The sequence below is a fragment of the Acomys minous genome, assembly GCF_964271855.1.
Source record: "Acomys minous genome assembly, chromosome: 9".
Taxonomy (NCBI): domain Eukaryota; kingdom Metazoa; phylum Chordata; class Mammalia; order Rodentia; family Muridae; genus Acomys; species Acomys minous.
Genome location: NC_140490.1, coordinates 107,174,131 through 107,196,817, shown reverse-complemented (window position 1 = coordinate 107,196,817; position 22,687 = coordinate 107,174,131).

Sequence of the window (22,687 nt, the reverse complement as noted above, 5' to 3'; positions counted from 1 at the left end):
GAAGTACATCTCTTGCATAGATTGATTAATATTCACAGTATCTTAAGATGTGAAGATGCGTTCTTCATATGAAGATGATAATCTCTGCAGACCTCCGGCTACTGTTTGTTCCCACACTGCTAACACCACAGAGCTAGCACATGAGCCACCACAGAGATTATGCTCTCTGTGCTTAGCACAGTAAAAGAATCTTTCCCAGCTCACGGAGTCAATGCTAATTGTGGCCAGTAAAGACTTCTGGAATGAAAAGTAGGGAAGCCACGACAGTGTAGACATCTCTGGCAGACACCAGTCACTTGTCAGTACAGGTGTAATACCAACATAAACTATAGGAAAGTCAGTGGGATGCAGTGACACGTGCTTTTAATCCTAGCACACTCGGGAGGCAGAGGCAGGTGGATCTCTGTGAGTTTGAGGCCAGCCTGATCTACAAAGTAAGTTCAAAACACCCAGGGCTCTGTTACACAGAAAAACCCTGTCACAAAAAATAAAAGAAAGAAAGAAAAAGAAAGCCTACAAGTCCAATTAACACTACAGAGAGAGAGAGAGAAAGAGAGAGAGAGAAAGAGGGAGGGAGAGAGAAACACACATACACACATACACAGAAACACACACCATCTCATGCATAGAATTAGAATTAGCAGTTAGTATATTTGAAGGACAAAGGATAAAGATACACTAACAATTATCATCACCATAATTGCCATCATCATCATTATTTCTCTTATACACTTTCTTTTTGCCTCTTGTTCTTCCAAATGTTCTCTTTTCTTCTAAACTTCTATTTGTATTTTTGCCTTACGATACAGTTTTTGGTAAGAGTGCATGCTCCACAGTGCACGTACGGAAATCAGAAGACAGTTTGTGGGAGGTGAGCCTCTTCTTCTTCACAGTGAATTTCAGGAATCAAGCTCAAGACATCAGGTTGTCAATAGCATCAAGCCTCTTTTTTCCAACCCATTTTACTGGTTTTAGTTTTTAGTTTTCACCTAACTCTTTAGTGATTTTTTTTCCATTATTGAACACTTCTGTGGTGGTGTCACATTAAGAAAAACCCCCTTAATGTTATTTAAACTAATAATGAGCATAAACTGATCTATCTCCTTCGCTCAGTGTTTTCCATCTGTCTCTAACACTGCTGTTTATTTATTAAGTAGGACACAAAACATGGGATCTTTAGATAAAGATTTCCCCCTTCTTTTCCACAACCTATTATATTCAAAATGTCAGAGCTGCAAAGAAACAGTGTCGAGCTCTCTGAGGGAAAAATGCTAATTCTCCTACAAATATACCAAAATAACAGCAAAGATCTCACAAGCAGCCATAGTCACCAGGAAAGTATGAAACAATATATTCCAAGCCCAGAGCTGCCAAACAAGATTGTGATATACACCAAAGTTATATTTTAAAAGATAAACATTGAGAAAGAAATAAGACATTGGAAAAAAGAAATATCCCCACAAACTAATGCAATTCATAGGCAGAAAGACAGAATCACAAAATATATCATAAGGAATACACTACCAAAAAAGATATTCAGATTTTTTTTTATAAAAAAAGGGAATTTTAAGAGACAGGGAGGTGAGCAAAGAGAGCAAAGAAAGTGTGCGTCAGTGAACCAGCAAACTCCCAGTGATAATAGGAGAGAAAGAAAAAGAGGAACATTAACCCAACCAACCAAAAACAAAGGCAGCAAAGTTTCTCACCTCAAATGTAAATGCCCTAAACTCAAATGTGTCTTTGAAGTGTGGACCAAAGTGAACGTGTATTCCCTTACACCCCTTGCCTTGTTTTTATTCATGGTAACAAGACAAGTAACTGACAAAACAACCTTAAGAATTCTATGTGGTTAAGCAACCTTTTCACTTAGAAATCAAGAATACACAACAAGACCCTCTCTTTGGTTTTTTTTTTCCCCCATAGAACCTCACGATGGTCTTGGTGGGCATAAAGGAGGAAGAGAACAGTCAAGTAAGCCTCACAGGACTGAAGTCTGACAAGAAGCTCGCTTCTGCTGACCTGAGTGTTCCCCCAGCTGTCTGTGTCCCACTTGGGCAGAAGAAAGACTTGTAGTGTCCCCTGGCAGGAGTGGGCAGGAGAAAAGCTGAGCAGACTCTTATTGGCTGTTCCTGGGAGAAGGGGAGGAGCTGTAAGCCTCCCCTTGGGAATTCTCCATCCAGAACACCTGGCAGAATACATGACTCTTCATCCCAGTGCCTGACAAACTGTAGTCAGTACCTTCTGAACCACAGAATGGGTTGACAGGAAAGAGTTTAGTGCTCAAGCAGATAAATTTGCACAACCTCTCTGCTACTTCTACTCCTTGACTTTGTTTGAGACCGGCTTATTGTATCCCATAAATGTTATAAAATTCTACTTGACTGTTGTATGCGATAAAGGAGAACAATGCGTGCATAGTGACGCGTACTAGATGCTCAGTGAAGAATAGTTCTGCTTCCCTGCCATTAGATAATTTACTTTATGAGATTATGAGCTGAGAGTTTATTATAGACAACAGATCAAGAAGCAAGAAAAAAAATCCTTTTTCTCTCTGTCTGTGCGTGAAATCTGGTATGTGGAACTCATCGATAAGCGTGGTCTCAGAGCATCATTACAGGTCCGTTAGCTCTGATATCACTTTCTGATGGACAGGATCTAATTCAGAATGGAACAAGTACCTTTGAGCAATGTGAAGCTCCCTGGGCAGACAATAAGAGGTATCTCAGACAGAAAACAAATGCTTTAAAGATCACTGTAGGAATAAGGCGTTCAAGGATGGTATTACAAGGCACGGTACAATGCAATCAAATGAAAAGCACAGCCGGGAAAAGGTTCCCCGGAGTGTTGCATCAGAAAGAAGTGTCTCTGTGTGCATATATTTTAATAAGGAGCATTAGCCAGACAAAGAACATGAAAGGTGAGGTTGTCAATACTACAAAGTCTGCAAACAGCCACCTTCTTGGGTAAAAGGAAAAACACGCACAATTATCTTCACCATGAGTTCTTTCCAGTTACATCTCTCACAGCAAGATTTATTCTGAAAGAATAAGTGGTCTTTGCAGTGCAGAAGGGACTTGGGGTACTGGGGCTTTTCATCTCTGCACTGTCAAGCATATCAGAGACCAAAATACGAAAACCAGGCAAGATTTGTTGGTTGTCATGAAAAAACAGAACTTGTTTGTATTGGGTATATCTCTACCCCGGGATCCTGGCTTCTTTTACAGTGAGCATGTTGCCTAATGGAGTAGAAACTCTATCTAATTATTTTAAAACTTAACCTCTATATGCACATGATGTGAAATGCAAACCAAATATTGAAACTCACGTTTCAACAAAGGATGAAAGTCAAAAGACCTTATGGAGTCCGTGAATTTATCAAATTGTCTGAACATGTGTCTTTGCTGTTGGACAATCCTGGTTTTCCTCCATTAACCACAGACACCAATCCTTCCACGTTAAACACATTTCCATAGAGCACAAATGGCAAACATTTACCAGTGGGGACTACAGACTCAGTGCTGCTCACCAAGCATTCAATAACAAGTCACTCTGCTGTTCACGGGTTGCCGAGGTTGCATAGCAACCATATGGAGAAAGACAGAAATTTCAAGCCACAGACTATGAGCGCATGAATTAAGGTGTTAAAAATAAGATTAGGTGAATGTGTGCGTGTGTTTAGGCAAATACTGCATAAATTACCACACACAGTAATAAGGTGGAAGAATAAAGCAGCTTTTCCGGGAGGAAATAAAATGAGCCATAAGAGGCAGATTTTCCAGCGAGGAGCTTGAAAAGTTCTTAGAGTTAATTAGGTCCATCGTTTAATTTGATCATTCAAACTGCTGCATAGGCATAAGGCACAAAGAAGAGAACAGTGGGTGGACAGTTAGCAACTAAATTGGGCAGGCAGTCCACACCACTGTTGAACCTCATTATTTTCTTTCCACTGTGGGCATAAAGAATGTAAGAATGCATAGAAATTTTATGCACTTTATACCAAACCACGTGTGACATTGTTGGTGACAAGATGGAATATGTGCCATCCAGAATGGCTTTGCTTCCCATTAATACAATAAATACCTCAGGTGATCCATTTATAAGTGGGAAGGCTTCTTTTGGCTCGAAGTTTGAGGGGTTCTAGCCCAGAATTGTCAACACTCTGCTCTTAGACCTCTGGTACTGAGTGCAGCAAGCCATGGTAAGAGTGTGTAGTGGAATATTCCACTGACCTCATGGTTGGGAAGCAAGAGAGGAAAAGAGAAGGGCATAGCATGCCACTGTGTCCCTTCAAGGGTGTGCTCCCCAGTGATCTGAAAACCTTTCACTTGGCTCCACCTTCTAAATTTCTCTCTACCTCCCATAGCATAAAGCTGGTGAGCAAACTGTTAGCATGCTAACCTCTACAGGATGCTTACCTTCCAAAATGTACAATAGAAACACCTGCTTTTACAAATTTAAAAATTCTGGCTGAGCATTTTTTCATCCATATTAAAAGATATAGAAGACATTTCTATTTTTTGATGGATCATTTCAATTTTGAGTGGTTTTCTCAAAAGAAAAAAAACTCAAAGTTTTTAATTAAAATTGCAGTATTGGCAGCACTCTGCTTTTAGGTGAGTGGTGAGTTCATACACCATATGAGTGGTAGAGAAACTTGGCTAATATTCAAAAGATATTTATTAAGTCTTCATAACTTAGAAAAATAGTAGTATAGATTACTACACTAAGCCCCACCAGAATCTCACTTGTAACCCAGAAGATAGAGGTTTTTTTTTTACTCACAGAAATGAAGGATAATACACACCCAGAAATGTACAATTTCTCAGTAAATGGAGTCTAGGTTTAGATTGTGCTTACCATCAAATTCACATGGTGAAACCCTTACTTGCTAAAACTCAGACTGTGACTGTAACTGAAGATATTGTCCTTAAAGAGGTGATAAATGTTGAAGTATAGCTTTAGTGTGTACCCACTCCAAAATCACTGATGTTCTTATAAAAAGTCAGACACACAAAAAGATGTCAAGATGTACTTACAAGAAGCAAAGGCCATGTACAAACAGCAAAACCATGGCCAGCTGCAAGTGCTCAGCATCATTAATCGTTATTGAAATGACTCAGAGATCCCATCTTATACTGTCAGAGTAGCTAAGATTTTAAAAATCTCAAGTGATAGGACATGCTGGCAAGGATATGAAGAAAGGGAAATATTTCTCCATTGCTAGTGGGTACACAAACTTCTACAACTTTGGAAATCACTTTCTCCGTAAAATGGAAATAGCACTACTTCAAGACCCACTTATATCACTTCTGGGCATATATCCAAAAGATGCTCCACTACACCACAAAGACACTTGCTCAACTATGTTCATAGCAGCTTTATTCATAATATCCAGAAACTGGAAAAAAAAAAACCTAGATGTCCCTCAACAGAAGAATGGATAAAGAAAATATGGTACCTTCACACAATGGAATACTACTCAGCTATTAAAAACAAGGAAATCATGAAATATGCAGTCAAATGGATGGGACTAGAAAGGATAATCATGAATGAGGTAACCCAGACCCGGAAATAGATACATGGTATGTACTCACTTACATGCAGATTTTAGCCATATAGTACAAGATAACCCTGCTATAAATCCCAGACCCAAAGAAGCTAAGTAACAAGGAGGGCCCAAGAGAGTCTCTCCTTGAATCTCACTTGGATGGGAAAATAGAATAGACAGTGGAAGAGTAATTAGTCAGGGAACTGAATAGGAGAGAATGTAGGGAGGGAAATGAATGGGGAGGATGGTCAGATGTAGGGAGCGTGGGGAGGGAAGGTTTCAGGACCTGGAGAGAAAAGGTAAACTGGAGGCAGGGGCATCACTGAGATGAGCTGGAGACCTGAGGCCAGCTAAGCTACAGGGAGGCTATGGGGATATCTCTAGCTGAGCCTCCTAGAAGCAGGGAGACACAGAGACTGAGGAGGCCAACTTCTAGCCAGGCAGGACCTACAGCGGTGGAAGGGGGACACCAATCCTCCTACAAAACCTTTAAGCCCACATTTACCCTGACTAGACAGAATCAAGATGGAGGAACTCAGTTCTGATGAGACTTGATGCGCTGGGATGGGTTGGTGAGGAGGGGCTCCCCTTTTCTGAGGATAAGTGGAGGATAGATGGGGGGAAGAGGATGGGAGGGAGGGACCAAAGGGAAGGAGGAAAGGGGATATGATTGGGATGTACAGTGAATATATAAGTGAAAAATTATAAAAAAAAATAGTACCAATATGAGGACAAATATAGCCTTATGTACATGAATTAATTGAAACTGTGAACTCGAGAAAGTACAAGGAATATTTATCCTTTTTCTTACTAAATCTGGTTGAATAAGTGACTATTAATTTTGATTTTACCATTATAGTAAAGAGAATTATCACTAATTTAGTGGAGGCTAAAAGAGAGAAGTTTGCTTCTCTCTCACCTAAAGTGACAATTGGAAGCCAGCATCTGCTCTGTTTCATACAGGTGGCCAAATCCTAACAGCTTCCCTTTATATTCTACCATCATTCCTTCATATCATATGCTTTTCTATATGATTGAAATTGGATGTGTCCTCAAGAAAACTTCTCTGGATAGCAGACATGGAAGACTGGTCAAAAACACCCAGGACTACAGCTAGAGTAGCCTCATTCAGATATTTTTAAAGGCAGTATAACCACCTGACCACACCCAAGCTAAAACATTTAGACATTTCTAGTTGGGGAAAGGAGAGAACAGTAGAGTTGGCCTAATATGACATAATCTATCCATGCTAAAATAACTTACAAGAATGACACAGAGGAAAGAAGATGTAGTATTCTATAACTTCAACATATTGAAAAATGTCAATGCTTTTATTCTCATTGAATAAATGTCAATATAGTAAAAATAACTTCCAACCACTACCTTACAAAAGCATCCTCAGAATAGTCTAAGAATAATGTTAAAGCACATTCAATGCTTTACTATAATAAAATACAATAATTAATCATCATTGCTTATTCTTTGAGATATTTAATTCAAATAAATCTTTCAATTATCTTGTCTTCTCTAATTATGTTAAAACATAATTTCAAACCTATTTTACATAATCCAATGCTCCTTTAAATTGTTTTCTTATTTTACACATAGCAAAAATCCAAAGGAAAACGTTTCATTTAATATTATCTTTAAGATTATGTATTTTGTGGTTACCTAGGTAATCACTGTCTTAATTCTTGAATGCATAATTGGTTTGGCATTATATTCATAACTGGCATACTATTGATTCAGATCAATATTTAAATATAGTCATAACTAAATGTTCTAATTTTCATATTATTTATCCATAAAAACCAAAGATGCATATTTATTTCATCATTATGTATATTTCTTTAATCTTCCTACATTCAGAAATTTTATATTTCAGAATTGCTTGTTTGAGCATGTGTGTCTGTGTGTGTGCATGCTCGCACACGTGCGCACACACAAAAGATACTAATGGCTATGAAACTAAAGTTCTGTTAAAGAGGAAATGTCAAGTAAATTTATGTGCTAATAAAACATAACAAAAATGAAGGCTGAAGAGTCAGGTCAGCAGCTGAAAGCACTGGCTGCTGTAGGCTTGGATTTTTCAAAAACCTGGTTTATTTAGGATTTTTAAACACTTCTACTTCTCTACAAACCCACCAACCAGAGGTAGGGGAGAGAGAAGGTTACTAGGAAAAGGAGACTGTGCACCTTTTCAGAAGTACTTCCTTGGGGGCAATTCCACTCATTGTCAGGATACCAGCAGTCCAGGCAAACAGCAAACCCCAAATATCAACATGAATCAACAGCAGTGCCACGATCCAGCAGAAACAACAAGGCTGCACCAAATTGGCAAAAATCAGCAAAAGCAGCCAGAATTAGCCTGTGTAACACGAATTAGCCTGTGTGACACGAATTAGCCTGTGTGACGCAAGAAGTTCTCTGGGGAGGGTCTCTCTGCAAAGCGAAGACCATCAAAGACCAGGGAAGAAACCTTTCCAAGATACAGAGGGGCAAAAGCGTTGTCTCACTGTCCATGGGCTTCCCTTTATATTCTTTCTAAACATCTTGTGTCTTCTCACATGTCTGTTTTCATCAACATGTCACATGCCCTCTCACAAGATAGCTTCAAGCAGAAAAATCACATGCCCCTCTCACAAGTTTGTTTTCCACTGAGGATGAACTAACTAAAAAAATTTCCATATCCCACATTTGAGACCAAAACAGAAAAACACATAAAAGAAACCAAAACCTTCACTACAGGCTGCTCTTTCTGAGGACTTGTATTCAATTCCCAGGACTACATGACAGCTCACAATGATCTGTAAGTATACTTCCTCAGGATCCAATTCCCTTTTCCCACAGACACTGGATATACATGTGGTGCACACGCATGCAGGAAAATCACCCATACACATAAGAATATTTAAATCTAGAAAGAGAAAGGGAGCTAGTTTCATCAAGGCAATACATCTTTTCAAACACACACGAGACAGTATTACCACAAGTTCAAAGTTAGCCTGGAAAACAAAGCATTTCAAGCCAGCCAAGGCTGCAGAAGAGGATCTTGTCTCAAAAGACTATTTTTTAAATCTTTTAATATGTAATTTATTTCTACTAATTTGGTTAATTGTTATAATTACTTAGCCAACTATTCTCTATTTGGGAAAGTCAGAATGTTTGGCTTTAGTTTACATACATAATTACTGGACATTTAATTACTGTACTGAAATTCATCCTGGAGTATTTGGTATTATTGGTGTCACACAGAGAGGGCATATATAATTTTTATCTCCTGAATGTTTGACACTTTGAATCAAGAACCAGTACTGACTAATGTCAGGTTTGCAATAAAATCCTTCATCTAAAACTAGCTATGAAATTTTGAGCAAGCAACCTATGCCTATTCACCTCAACTTTCTTATCTCTAAAGAACATCCATAGGGAAGCGGGGAGGAGGCTGAAAAAATGATCAGCCTTTCACCATGCTTACTGTCCTTGCAGAAGAACCTAGTTCAGTATCTAGAACCCATGGCAAGTGTTTCACAACAACATTATCCTCTTTGAGCCTTCAAAAGAACCTATACACCTGTACACCTATACACCTGTACACCTATACACCTGTACACCTATACACCTGTGCACCTATTCACCTATACTCACACAGACACAATGCACATACACATAATGAAATCTTTTAATGACTGTTTAAAAGACACCCAAAGCATTACTTCCAATCCAAAGTAATTATTATAATTTGACTTTCAATTATGTTTCAATGCCTGACTTAATTATCATATAGAATAAACTTCAGACCAAAAAAATTAACACATCAATTATTGTTATATTTATATCTGTGAATGCAAGATGGAAACTTTGCATTTGAAAATTCAATGTAGAAATCTTTCCAAGCTCGTTTGTATATGTGTGTGTTATCTATATATTGCATAGACAGAGTTTAATACTATTTATAGTCCAAAAATATAGTTTGAATAGATTCATCCACTCTCTCAAGTATACCTCAGATCATTCTTATTTAAGAAATGGATAGAGCCCATGTAAGTATGAGGATATATTTCAATGACAGAACATCAAAACCCTGGGACAAATCCTGTATATCAGAAGACAGACAGAGAGAGAAAGAGAGAAAGAGAGAAAGAGAGGAAGAGAGGGAGGGAGGGAAAGAGGGAGGAAGAGAGAGGGAGGGAGGGAGGGAGGGAGAGAGAGAGAGAGAGAGAGAGAGAGAGAGAGAGAGAGAGCTTTCTAAAGTTCTATTCTTTCTAAACGTGCTTTCAACAATGCTTTAATCTCTCCTACTCTGATGAAACTATTTCTGTCAAAGCTCCCACGATTTCCATTTAACACTTGTAAAACGAAGCTGCCAGACCTCACCCTTCATGACATCTGGCCACCATCTGACACAGTTGGTAATTCCGCTTTTTACAAAAAGTATTTGGTTTTTGAGAATATCAAATTCTGTGTCCTCCCTGCCTGTCTTGCTATTCTTCCCATGTGTCTTTGCTACTGCTTCTCCTTAACATTTAGTATTGAATTTAAGTGGCCTGGGTGCAATCAGAGGAACACATCTCTATTTACTTTACCACCCTAGATGATCCTATTTAATCATACTGCTGTAAATTTCATCTCTAAGCAAATGTCTCTCGAAGCTAATACCCATTCTACTTCCTTTATCAGCTTCTGTGTGTGTACCTTTGTCTCACAAACAACTAATGTAATAAACATCTTAAATTCAGTATATCTAAGATTCTACCTCTCCACCCGGACCCATCCCTCTTCTATGATGCTTGGTCTTGATTTTCAATTTAATTGGATGAAAAATATTTAGAAAGCTAATAAAGTATAATTCTAGGTATATATGTGCATTTTCCAGAAAGGATTAGATCTTCAAATCTCTGGCTGAATGAATAGATAAATCTCATGATGGATTCCTAAGATAAGGGCATTATTGAGAGATGATGAAAAGTAGGAAGTGTAACACAGCTACAGGAGGTAAGTTATCATGGACAATATAGCCTCTGCTGCATGCTTCTACTTGTAATGATGTCCTATCCAAGTGCAGGAATCGAATCTTCTGAAGCTGTAAGACAGTAGAAGTAAACTCTTCCTTAGATTGTGTCTGACAAGTGTTTGGTCAAAGCAATATAAAATAGCTAGTAAACATTTCATTCATTTATTTCTTGAGGCTCAAGTCCAAGACTCCCTGATGTCCTATCTATCAACCCAACTAGAAGATGTTTGTTCCCTCTCTCTCTCTCTCTCTCTCTCTCTCTCTCTCTCTCTCTCTCTCTCTCTCTCTCTCTGTGTGTGTGTGTGTGTGTGTGTGTGTGTGTGTGTGTGTGTGTGTTTGTATGATTTATACATCTTCTCATCCCCTATGACTAGCACACTCTTAAAAAACCACAATTCTCTCTGGTGCCCCATATTTGACAATGTCCCCTGGATGGGGAGACCTGGTGGCACTCAGAGGAAGGATAGCAGGCTACCAAGAAGAGACTTGATACCCCATGAGCATATACAGGGGGAGGAAGTCCCCCTCAGTCACAGCCAGAGGAGAGGGGAGTAAGGGGAAAATGGGAGAGAGGGAGGAATGGGAGGATACAAGGGATGGTATAACCATTGAAATGTAATATGAATAAATTAATAAAATTTTAAAAAACAATTCTCTTGAAAATTTTACATATATAAATCATTATCATACCCTCCTGTTCAAACTCTTCCATTGAGATTAATAGTACTCAGAATAATGTCTTAGCCACAGTTCTGATGTTTCTACCCTGTCTCCTCAATCTCACCTCTTACGCCTTTCTAGTATTGGAATCTTTTTCCCCAGGCATAGGAACTTGTTTGCATTTTAACACTTTTCTCCGTAAATATCTCTTCTGGAATATTCTTACTGTGATATTGCTATATATTTTGAGGTTAAATTCTAATTGTTAAAGCATCATCTTATCAACAGCATTTGTCATAACACCCTTATATAACTTTCCTCACCACTTCCTTCCTTACTTTACTTTTATTTATAGCAGACGGTGTGTTCTCAGATCTTCCCTTAAGAAAGCTTGCTGTCAGGAGAACAGGAGTGGTTAACTGACACCTTCTGATGCTCATTTTTTTTTTCAAGACCCATCTAGCTGTCTAAGGGTCTTCAGCCAGTGGTGAGTGATGTGTTAATAAAGCACTCTTTGCTCAGCATTGCTTTCAAGAACTTGTAGATTCTGTCAGCTCCAAGCGCATGGCTGACCTCTCCTTCGTGTCATGTCTTTATTCTCATTTCATAAGTTTTATTTCCCAATAACCTCTCTTGTACTAACCCTGCTTTAGTCTATACCTTCTATAGAACTCAAATGAAAAGAATAAATTAGATCTCATTTTATAATTGTATGTGTCCCTCCATCGAATAAAGTAGTATGAAGGCAGTAATTTTTTTTTAACCATTAAAGTAAAAATGCCCTCTGTGCTATCAAATTTTGCATTGCTATAAAAAAAATGCCTGAGATAATTAGTAAGGGACAGGCCTTACTTTGCCTCACAATTTCTGAGGTTTCATGATCACTCCCCCAATGTCACTATGACCCTGTGACTGCACAGTGGAAGTACAAGGTTTTTAGAGTGTTTATGTTTCATTAGATAAATAAATAATATCTTGTTAAGTTATTGGTATTTTTAAACCTCGGTTTTTTATTTATTCTTCTCTCATACAGTGAATCCTGGCATTCACTACAGTAGTTTCCATTCCCTCCACCCCTCCTAGTTTCCCCAGAAACACTTTTTTTCTCCCTCAGATCCACTCCGCCTCCACTTCCCTTCAGAAAAGAGCCAGCCTCCCAGGGATATCAACCAAATATGGCATAACAATATGCAATAAGAATAGGCACAAACCCTCATATCAGGGCTTGGAGAAATCACTTGTATTTTTTTTTCAATTCTTAAGTGTTCAAGGAACTTGTACAGCAAATATGTCATAATATCACATTTCTTTTTTTAATTTTATTTTTATTAATTTATTTGTATTCATTTTGTAAGGAACAATACTAGGTTGAGTATCCTTAAGAATGTCAAGATAAGACTAAGAATGGACTATTAGCACAGGGGAAACTGTTTAGTCAGTGAAGTGCTTGTTGTACAAACACAAGCACCTGAGTTTCTTCCCCAGCACACGTGCAAAAGCTGTTCTTAATGGCATGTCTGTATTTCCAATGCTTCACAGCCAAATACAGGAGAGTCCCTGAGACTCTCTTACTAGCAAGAGCGAGCTTACCTACTTGGTCAGTTCCATACCAGTGAGAGACCTGCCTCCAAAAAACAAGGGTGGGCCGTTCATGAAGAATAACACTCAATATTGATCTCTGGATTTCACAGTCACACACATACATGCTAAACACATACGTGCAAACCCTTGGCTAAAATAAGATCCAGCATGTGCATGTCCCCAGGCAAGATAAACTTGAGGCTTCATGAGGAGAAGTGCAATAAGATCAATTGAACCTTACACACACAAACACACACATATACACACACACATACAAACACACATACAAACACATAATAATAATAGTATATTTCTATATATTCTCTTAATTTTATTTGCTACATTTTGCTAAAGGCAATGAAAGAGAGACTGGAAAAAAACTCTCACGGCCTTGGCATGCACAACATAAATTAAAAGCAGAATAAGAGTATTGTATAGCCTTAAAGTGGTTGCTCACAGTACCTGACTACTAAAATTATTTGCAAATGGACACGTAAACTTAGAAGTGTATCCTTAAGTTCTATGCATAGAAACTAAAGGTCTAATATGCAGCTGTAAATATATCATAATACTCCATAGCAATATAATTTAAAATGCCTGGTGACTGAAACATAACTTACTTTTAATATGGCACCAAGAGCCCTTCTCTCTGTCTAAGAGTCTAATAATGGGCTCAGGAAGCTGATCATATAATAAGCTAGCATTGTATTATTGCTGTGCATTGAATAAGACTGATTTGAAAAGACATAACCCAATGCTACTTCCTAGTCCTTGATATATTTAAGTAGGAACTTCTCGACTTGTCACTCAGTAGAGTGGACCCATTCAGAATCCTTGTGTATTTAGTATTTAGTACCATAGACTATAACCCAGTCTTATTGACATTTTTAAGCACTCAGCTGCTCAAGTGCTCCAATTAATATATTGACCTATTTACAGAAAGTTTTCCCAAAGACCTTGGGCTTAACTTGAAGTATTATTGAAAGTACTTCATTAAATATATGCTTTCTGTGTGTATATGTGGTTTTTAATCCTTCACAATACAAAAAAAACAATGAAAGTATTCCTTGTCTTAATTTAGGTTATATTAAACAAAAGCATATTAATGTGTTTCCGAATGTAATACATTTAACATGCCAGAGTTTATTTCTCGCTCACACAGCAGACTCACTGCTCTACGTGTGGTCATCCAAGGCCAAGTTTTCTCCCATCTTCTGCCTTTATAATTCTGATAAACCTATGTTGGCCTTCAGAAGTAGAGGGTGATACAAGAAGCCAGACCACACTTGTGGAAGCCATGAATGAGAATGACACATTCCGTTTATTTCACTTATGTAGCCACCTATCACTTTAAACCACATAGTATAAATATATTTATAGTGATAATCATTTGGATACAAAAGGAAAGGGTGGAATTTTGAGGGAAATTAAAATTTATCTCACATTTAAACAAAACTGAAACATTATAAAAATGATATTAATGATATGAAAAAATGAAATTTTAAAAAATCAATACCACCTCTCAAAGATAACTACAGTGACCATGTAATGTTAAAGGATTGCAAATGGATTTCATTTCCTTTTCCCTCGATGTATAACAACCATGTGATTTTTCCTTTGGTATAAGGATATTATCATTTGTTTTGCAGTTTTCTCTACCCAAAGCCTCTCAAATTCATAGGAGGATAAGAACCTTCATATTCTTCATAACCCATCTCCTGTGATCTCATCATAAAAGTCTTCCTTCACTACTTTTTCCCCTGTATTTTCTACATTGTGGTAACTGCAATCCCCAAAGTAAAATAGTAGCACCGCAAAGGTCTAGCAATGGACTTTCTGTACAGCAGCTCTATCGCATGGGTGTTCTTTGTTTTCTAAATTTGCATCTACTGGGCTGAAAGATTTTTTCACCAGGAGTTAATATGATATTTTGAGAATAAGTAATAAAAGGATATTTTACAGGAATTGCATCTTAAGCAAGATTTTTTTCTAAGAATATGGACCTTGTATTTCTTATCTGGCACCATTTGTCCAGGAAAACAAAACACATTTCTTGGTGTCTGTGTATGTGTGGTACAGGAACTGAAAATTATTACGGTTATATTTAGAGGTCTTGTACCTCTCTCTCTCAATGACTGTATTAGGAATTTTGGAGGGGGTGATTTAATTTGGTTTGGTTTGGGGTTTGTTTGTTTGTATTCATTTTTGGTTTTGTTGTGGGGGGGTTATTTCATCTTACAGTTTACAGGTCCATCATGAAGAAAAGTCAGGGTAGGAATTCAAGGCAGGAACCTAAAGGCAAGGAATGAAACTCAAGCCACGAAAGAAAGACCCCTACTGATGTCAGGATTTAGTCAGTTAATCACTAATAAAGAAATAATAGTTGAGAGTAGAACAAGAAAATGTTTTATAGGGACTAGACATGAAACACTCAGGGAAGTAACTGAAACTTTGGATTCATTAAAGAGTCATTGGAGGTTCAGAATAAAACCATCAACATTTAGTGTGAGGGGCAGATAGAGCAGCTATGAAAACAGGACCATGGAAGGAGAGGAGTTGGGAAAACTTACCAGGAGCTGGTATCTCTGATCATCTACATCCAAGGAACTTGGGGTGGACCTGCAGCCAGAATGACCCATCCAGGAGCAAGGCCCAGCTAGAAGCCACAGCATCCACAGCCATTTCATTTGGGTTTGAAGATGGCACTGCTCAGAAAAAACAACAGCAAGAGCCAGAACTGTGGTAGGAGAGAACGGGGCATGGTAGGGTCCAGCAGGGCACCTCTGTATCACTCCTCTCAGATAATCATGGCAGCCTTCAGAAAGCAAAGTCTTCCAGATTCTTCTTTTTGCCAACTCTAACCTGGAACCATACATAAAATGGGTTGGAAATGCATAATTAAACTGCCACTACAGAAAACACAAAAGTATACTTATGATTTATTTTTTATTATTCAATGGAAGTTGGAAATCCTTCAGAGTCCATCCATATAAATCTTCAGTTATTATTTAAAATGTTTAGCATTCACTAGACACCAACTTCCTACCTGATGGCTTCCCATGGGTTTCAAATAAATATCTCACACAGAACACTGAAAAAATAGAAGTTCTTACCCTAATCCTACCCCAAGTACAGCTGAACATATTCCCACCGTTTAACCTAAAACAGCATTCTAAACTGTAAATAAAATCGAAACTGCAAACTGTAAACTGCTTCATGTCCCATTAGAGCTTTAACATTGGTTCCCGTCATACCTAGAAAAAAAAAAGTTCATATCCTTGCCACAATTTACAAAGGATGTTGTATGCTTCATGGTCCTTTTAACCCTCTCTGCCATTAACTGATAATCCCTACACTCCATGGCCCTGTATGCTCCATCAACATTGGCCTTCTTTATAGCTTCATACCAAATATTTTCAAGTTGTCACCTGCAGATATTGCTTCTGACCTTTACGGAACCTGCCCTTTTCTTATTCTTCTCATTTCAGATGTTTGGCACCTCCAAGGCAGGCCAGTTCTAGAGTCCTACACATTATATACCATGAACTTCTATATTCATTGGGATTGCATAGCATTTGCTTAAATACTTGGGTGCTTGTTTTGCACTAATAAGTTCCATGAGATCAGGGATGCTGTCATCTAGGCTCCTATCTTAAAGAACATGAATGTACACTGTAAGAATTTATCAAATACATAAACACATCATCCCTCTCGAGCAAAGAAACCCCAGTGTAAAACATGTCGGGGGGGCAGGGAATGAAATGAATAATAATCACTTTTCCCAAAAATAATCATATGCTGCAATATATTAAGTCAGTGAGTGTTTATTAAATTGTTAACTAAAGCCTGTCTAAAAAAACAATCAAAATTGTTGATTTTGTTTGAACCAGCCTAACATCAAATGACTATACATTTAGATACAGAGACAATCGTACAGGTAGGAAGCAAAGTAGGTGTCAAGTGGCCAGTGGTAGATGCCAGAGAATGGCTATCACACAAAAGTAATAACTGTTGAAAGATTCAAATGTTCGTATTTCTCAGGACAGCTATGGAAACTTTTATTTTTGCTGCTACCATCATAGCCATGTAATTACATTTTTAAAGATATAAATGCAAGAAAACCTTTAAAAAATGTTAGCCAATTCAAGAAGAACAAGTGAAAAATGTAAATGACTTTCTCAGAGGAAAAATATTTTGGGCAGAAAAAAAGTTTAGTGTTTTGAGCAGAATTGGGCTTATCTGGGTGTTATATGGACATTTGGGGAATTATTTGAAAGCTACTCATGTTTTATAGTTGTAATTTTAGAAAAGGGAGCTCATTGTCTATTTCCAGTTATTGAGATTTGTAAGACCAGTGCCATTTTTCAAAGCTATTAAAATTCTTCCTTTGATGTAACTCTCTGTAGTCAGAAATTCTGAGTTGAGCCGCCACAATACAATACAAATATACCGGTTTGATTTTTTTTTTTAAAGCACTGTGTGAATGAGATTCACACATTCATTTATTCTTGTTAGAAGCACTGTGAGGCCAGCGGCTTTGAAAGATTCTGTGCTTGGGGAAAGGTCACGGAAAAGAAAAGTGTAAAAAAGAACCAGCCTAAACATCAACCAATAGAAAATTTATTTAATTATGTTGAAGAGAAATGGCAGGGAGGGTGAAACTTAAGGAAAGCTTATCAGCAAAAGACAATTCTCTATTCTTCTCTCCCTCCCTCCTCTACCCACAGCATACCCCACCACACACACACACACACACACACACACACACACACACACACACACACACACAAAACCTCTGCAAGATATAGTCTTGAAGTCATTCTATATGGTCATATCACCATGGTAACCTACAACTCAAGCTACAGTGTATATATCTGTAGAGCAGTAAGAACATTCCTTTACAAAGAAAAGAATGCATGTAGGTCACACACAGTGGGAGAGAATATGACTCAAAAAGAAAAGATTCATTTACCAAGATGGGCAAGCCGGATGTTGCGGGCATGAGACACTTGAACAATAAAACCTTGTTGAGCCTTTGATTATAAGAAAGCATACACAATTTTAACCTCAGCTATTAAAACTGGAAGTGTTTCTGATGTGGTAAGAAAGAAAAACAAACAAACAAACAATATAAAAAGCTTAGTTAGAGAGGATGCCTTTCCTAGCTAGCTAACACAGAAGAAAGTTGTTTTTTCCCTCTTTTAAAACCAAAGGGGAAGATACTTCACGTGCCCCCCCACCAAAAGTACAAAACTTTTGTATGGTGATGTGGGGGAGGGGAGGTAGGGGATAGGGTATACATGTGTGTAAGATTCATGCGCAAGAGGAGTGAGTACACGTGCATATGTGCTTATGCGTTTGGAGGCCAGAGGTCAGCTTTGAGTGTTGTTCTTTGGCAACCATCAGTCTTGTTTTCTGGGACAGGAGCTCTCCCTTGGCCTTGGGATTTCTCCCTAGGCCAGACTGGCTGGCCAGTTAGGCCCACTTGGTTCTATCTCCCCCAACCCTGAGATTACAAGCATGCACCGCTATAGCCAGCTTATTTCCTGGGTGCTGAGAATCAAACTCAGGTGTTTATGCTTACACAGACCAACAAAAACATCTTCTTAGATGCCATGAACATCTTTTTTCAGATGTTACACAGAAGGCGTCGGTGAAATTTGTTCACACAAAGGAAAGCTGCACTTCACTAAATCTTTTTTTTAAAAAAATGCATCTGTGTGAGAAAACAAGCACAATAACTAGAACAATACAATTAAAAACTTATATAAGATTTGTTTTATAGACTTTTATATGTGTTTGCTTTCTTAATCCTTCTGTCAACTTTGACATATACATACTATTTTCTTTTTTTCTTTTTCTTTTTTTTTTTTCAATGAATAAACCAAAGCACAAATATGTTCACCAAATTCTCCCAGGGCACACTGCTAATATATGTCACACACAGAGTGCAAAGAGACAGATGGGATCCAGAGTTTGTGCTGTCATCTCCTGTCCTGAGACACAACTATGTTACCAGCACATATGATAAAGTATCCCAAGCTGGCCGCTGCTACTGCTGCTGCCATCTTAGTCACCTGTCATCTGTTACAAATGGCTTAGATGATAAGTGTTTCTCATTTCCATGGCCAGCAATTGAGGAGTAGCACCATGCTGGCCCACTCAGATTCCTTGTGAAATTGTAATTAGAATCTTAGCTGTAATGTCTATCATTAGAACTTGACTTGGGCTGAGAACTTGGCTTCTGAACTGGCTCCTTGCTTGGTGTTGGCACAGGGTCTCCCTGATACTAGGGGTTCTGAATAAGACTGTTGGTGTGGCCTTACAAACCTGTGCCTGGCTTTTTCTAAAGCTAGACTTTCTCTGAGGTGTGTTAAAAGGAGGCAACAGCCGAATTATCATATATCACCACCTCAGACATTTGTTGAGCACACAAAGTGCCATATGTTTTATGAATACTGTATGCAAAGATGAGGACCAGTGGGCATTGCCTGAAAGACCATTACCATGGCTGTACTTTGGATTACCTAGGAAAGGATGGGGCAAGTAAGAATGAATTTAGCAGCCCAGAGATTGGGTCCCTTTTTGGATTTTGTGTCCCGGGGTTCTTACTTGTTAAAAAACAATCCCCAACCCTGCCACAAAGAATAAACACTTCTCCCAACACTTTCCCTTACGTGTGCATTATTTTTATAAAGTCTGTCGTTACCTACTAAAGGCTCTACCATGATATTAGGTGGTTATCTTTACATTCTGAACATATTAAGCACATCTTCTAGTCATAAACTTAATAGGTGTGCTCTTAACATAGGTTTTCCTGAAGTCTGCAACATGCCTCTAAGGAACCAGAACGGAAATAATTTTTAGCACTGGATTCTCATGGGCATGTTCCCTGGATTCTCATGGGAAGAGAATGCCCATGAAATTCCTAGCATGGATTTTATTTTAGAGACAGGGTCTGATAGTATAACCCAGGCTGTCCTATCAGCCATTCTGATGACACTGAACTTCCTGCAGCGTGTCAGTTAGAAACAAGGTTTCCCTACCACAGTTGCCCTAGTGACTTCTGCGTGGTGACTTGCTATTCTCTTTCCTGGTCTTGTCTCTCCAGTTTCAGGTGGTTTGCTTTGTGCGTTTGTTTGATTATGGATCTAGGAAGAGTGCTTTCTCAAATTGTTCAGGATGGAGTAGTGACTTCTATGCTCTTTTCCAGAATACAATGTGTTACTCATCTAATTCTTCCTGGATGTAAATGCAATGTGGGGGCGGGGGTTGGAGGGTGGAGGGGTGTGTGCGTGTGCATGCACACTACTTTAAATGCAGCACTGAAAAGGAGAGTTTTTAAAATTCACTAGTATGAATTTATCACCCAATGCAACATGCTACTTTAAGGACCAACCCAAGATAATTGATTACTGCCAGGTTTTGCTATTTGAATTCTGCTTTAAAATATCATTTATACTATTTTAAGTTATTCCTTAATTCTTAGAAATAAGTAGTCTATTTGGACGCCACCCAATATCTCACTATGAATTAATCTCTTTCCCTCTGCAATCATGTTATTTAATCAAAAATTAATATCCTCCCAGAGTAACTTGTTAAGGATTTACTAATTTTGATTTTCTTTTCTGTGGCATAATTGAACTCAGCAGTCAGCCGCTCCTCTCTTCAAGTTTGTGATAACAAAGTACATTTTTTAATCACACCTTCCCTGGATTTATCATTTTTTAGACTTGTGCTGTTTTTCTTTTAAAATTGCTTTTTTTTTTCCTACAGGGATTAAAGCAATTAAAAAGGATAAACGACTCACCTTTGGGTGAGTACTCCTAAAGTTTTTCTACTTTTAAATATTAAAATGATTTCCCATCTCTTCTAATAGACTTCTGTGGTGGTCAAAAATATTATAATGTGTGTCTTGTTTTGAAAATGAAATGTCAGCTTCAGTTTCATGTCTTGAAGGCTTGGTCTATAGCTAGCGGTCTCAGACTGGGAGGTGGTGGAAACTCTAAGAATTGTCTACAACCTAGAAGTCAAAGGGGGGTGCATGTTTTATGGGTGTCTTATTCAGGGTCCCTTCCCGTCTCTCATTCTTGCTACTTGCTGGAAACAATAAGGTAAGCTTCCTCCTCCACAGTTTTCTACCTCCATTCTAGGATGCTCACTTCAGGCCTAAAGAGATGGAGCCAGCCAAGCATGCTCTCAACCTCTGGAACTATGAGCCAAAGCAAACCTCTCTTCCAGTAATATATCTTAGTTGGGTATTTTGTCTCAGTGGTGAAAAATAACCAACCCAGTGTGAAACTTTGATGGTCTAGTGTCTTGGGCATCTCAGCGCTATGTGCCTTCTTTTTCCTGTTGTTAGCTGTAGTCCATGAGAAATGTCCTTCAAAGATGATATTGATGCTGCCCAAAGCTAAAGCAGATATGTAGTGAAAGTCACTTGCAGAATGGCAAAAAGTTTTTTTAAGATTAGAGTCAACTATTTAAGCTCACTACTTAGGGAAGTGTGGAGGGGTCAAGCTTATGTCAGTGAAATTGATGGAGGATGTTGATAAGGGTGGAGGCTAGATGCTTCCTACAGGGAGTTTACTGCATAACTCTCCCAATAGATGTACATGAGTGAAATGTTATAAAATGACAATAAAAGAGACGCTACAAAATGAAAAGTTTAATAATTACATAGCAAGGCGCATAGAGGGGTATTTAGGATACAAAGGAAAACCAAGTATACCTGCACATGGTTCATTATAATTAAACCACAACTTGGATCAAATTGGTTTTTTAAAAAAAATAACATGATATGTTAGACCAAGGAACATTTTTCCATATACTACTGTCTTTATTTTAGTTGGGTTTTTTTTTTTTTATTCCTTTTTCAAGAGAAGGTTTCTATGGGTAGCCTTGGCTGTCCTAGACACACTTTGTAGACCAGGGTGGCCTCGAACTCACAGAGATCTCCCTGCCTCTGCCTCTGCTTCCCTGAGTGCTGGGATTAACTGCATGCACCATCACATTTAGCTCTGTCTTTACTTTATATTATCGCTTATACAACAAATAAAATCAAGTGAAAGGTATGCGTCCTAACCTTCATTCTTACTGCTAAGCAACAATTAGTAATATAAAGCAACATTCACCTGTTTAGAAAGGACAAGTGACACTGGAGGTACAGCACAGTGGTAGAGTACTAACCCAGTATGTGTGAGGCCCTTAGTTCAGCCTCCAGTATTTTTTTAAATTTTTGAAAAAAACAAAAAGATTATAATGAGGTCTTGCACTTAACATCCTCCCCTAGTTGCCAACAAATATGTTTTTATACTCCACTGTCATCTAGAGTTTGTGCTACTGTTGCTGAAGACAGATGAATGAAACTAATCCAGATCTTACCTGAGTCTAACAGCTCTAATAGGCATAAGGGCCTACTCTGTCTTAAGGGTAAAAAAATGAGGCCCATACCCATGGCCACCTGGGATGCACATTTGTGCCTAGTGCTGAGACAGTTCTACAAATCAGTCTGATTTGAGGATAGTTGGGCAATCCAAAGTTGGGAAGTGGGCAGTAGAGTAAGCCCCTTGGCCGGAGTAGTTGACTATAAGTTGAGCCATCCCTGTTCTTCATAGTCACAAGATTATGCACAGTCTCTACAAAGGATTGAGTATGTCAGGTACCCAAACCTCCCTTTACTGTTCAAGCAGTCTAGGGACTTCTCTGGTGATGTCTGGACTGTGTCCAGAATCTTAATTTCTACCAGATTCTGGAACACTGCAATGAACCTGTTGAGATTCCTTTGGGACAGAACTGTGCTATCTTCCATGAGTGGCTGATTGAAATTATTATCCCCTGTCCTATATGCAATTTCAGCAGCTCTGTATGTAGGTATTGACCTT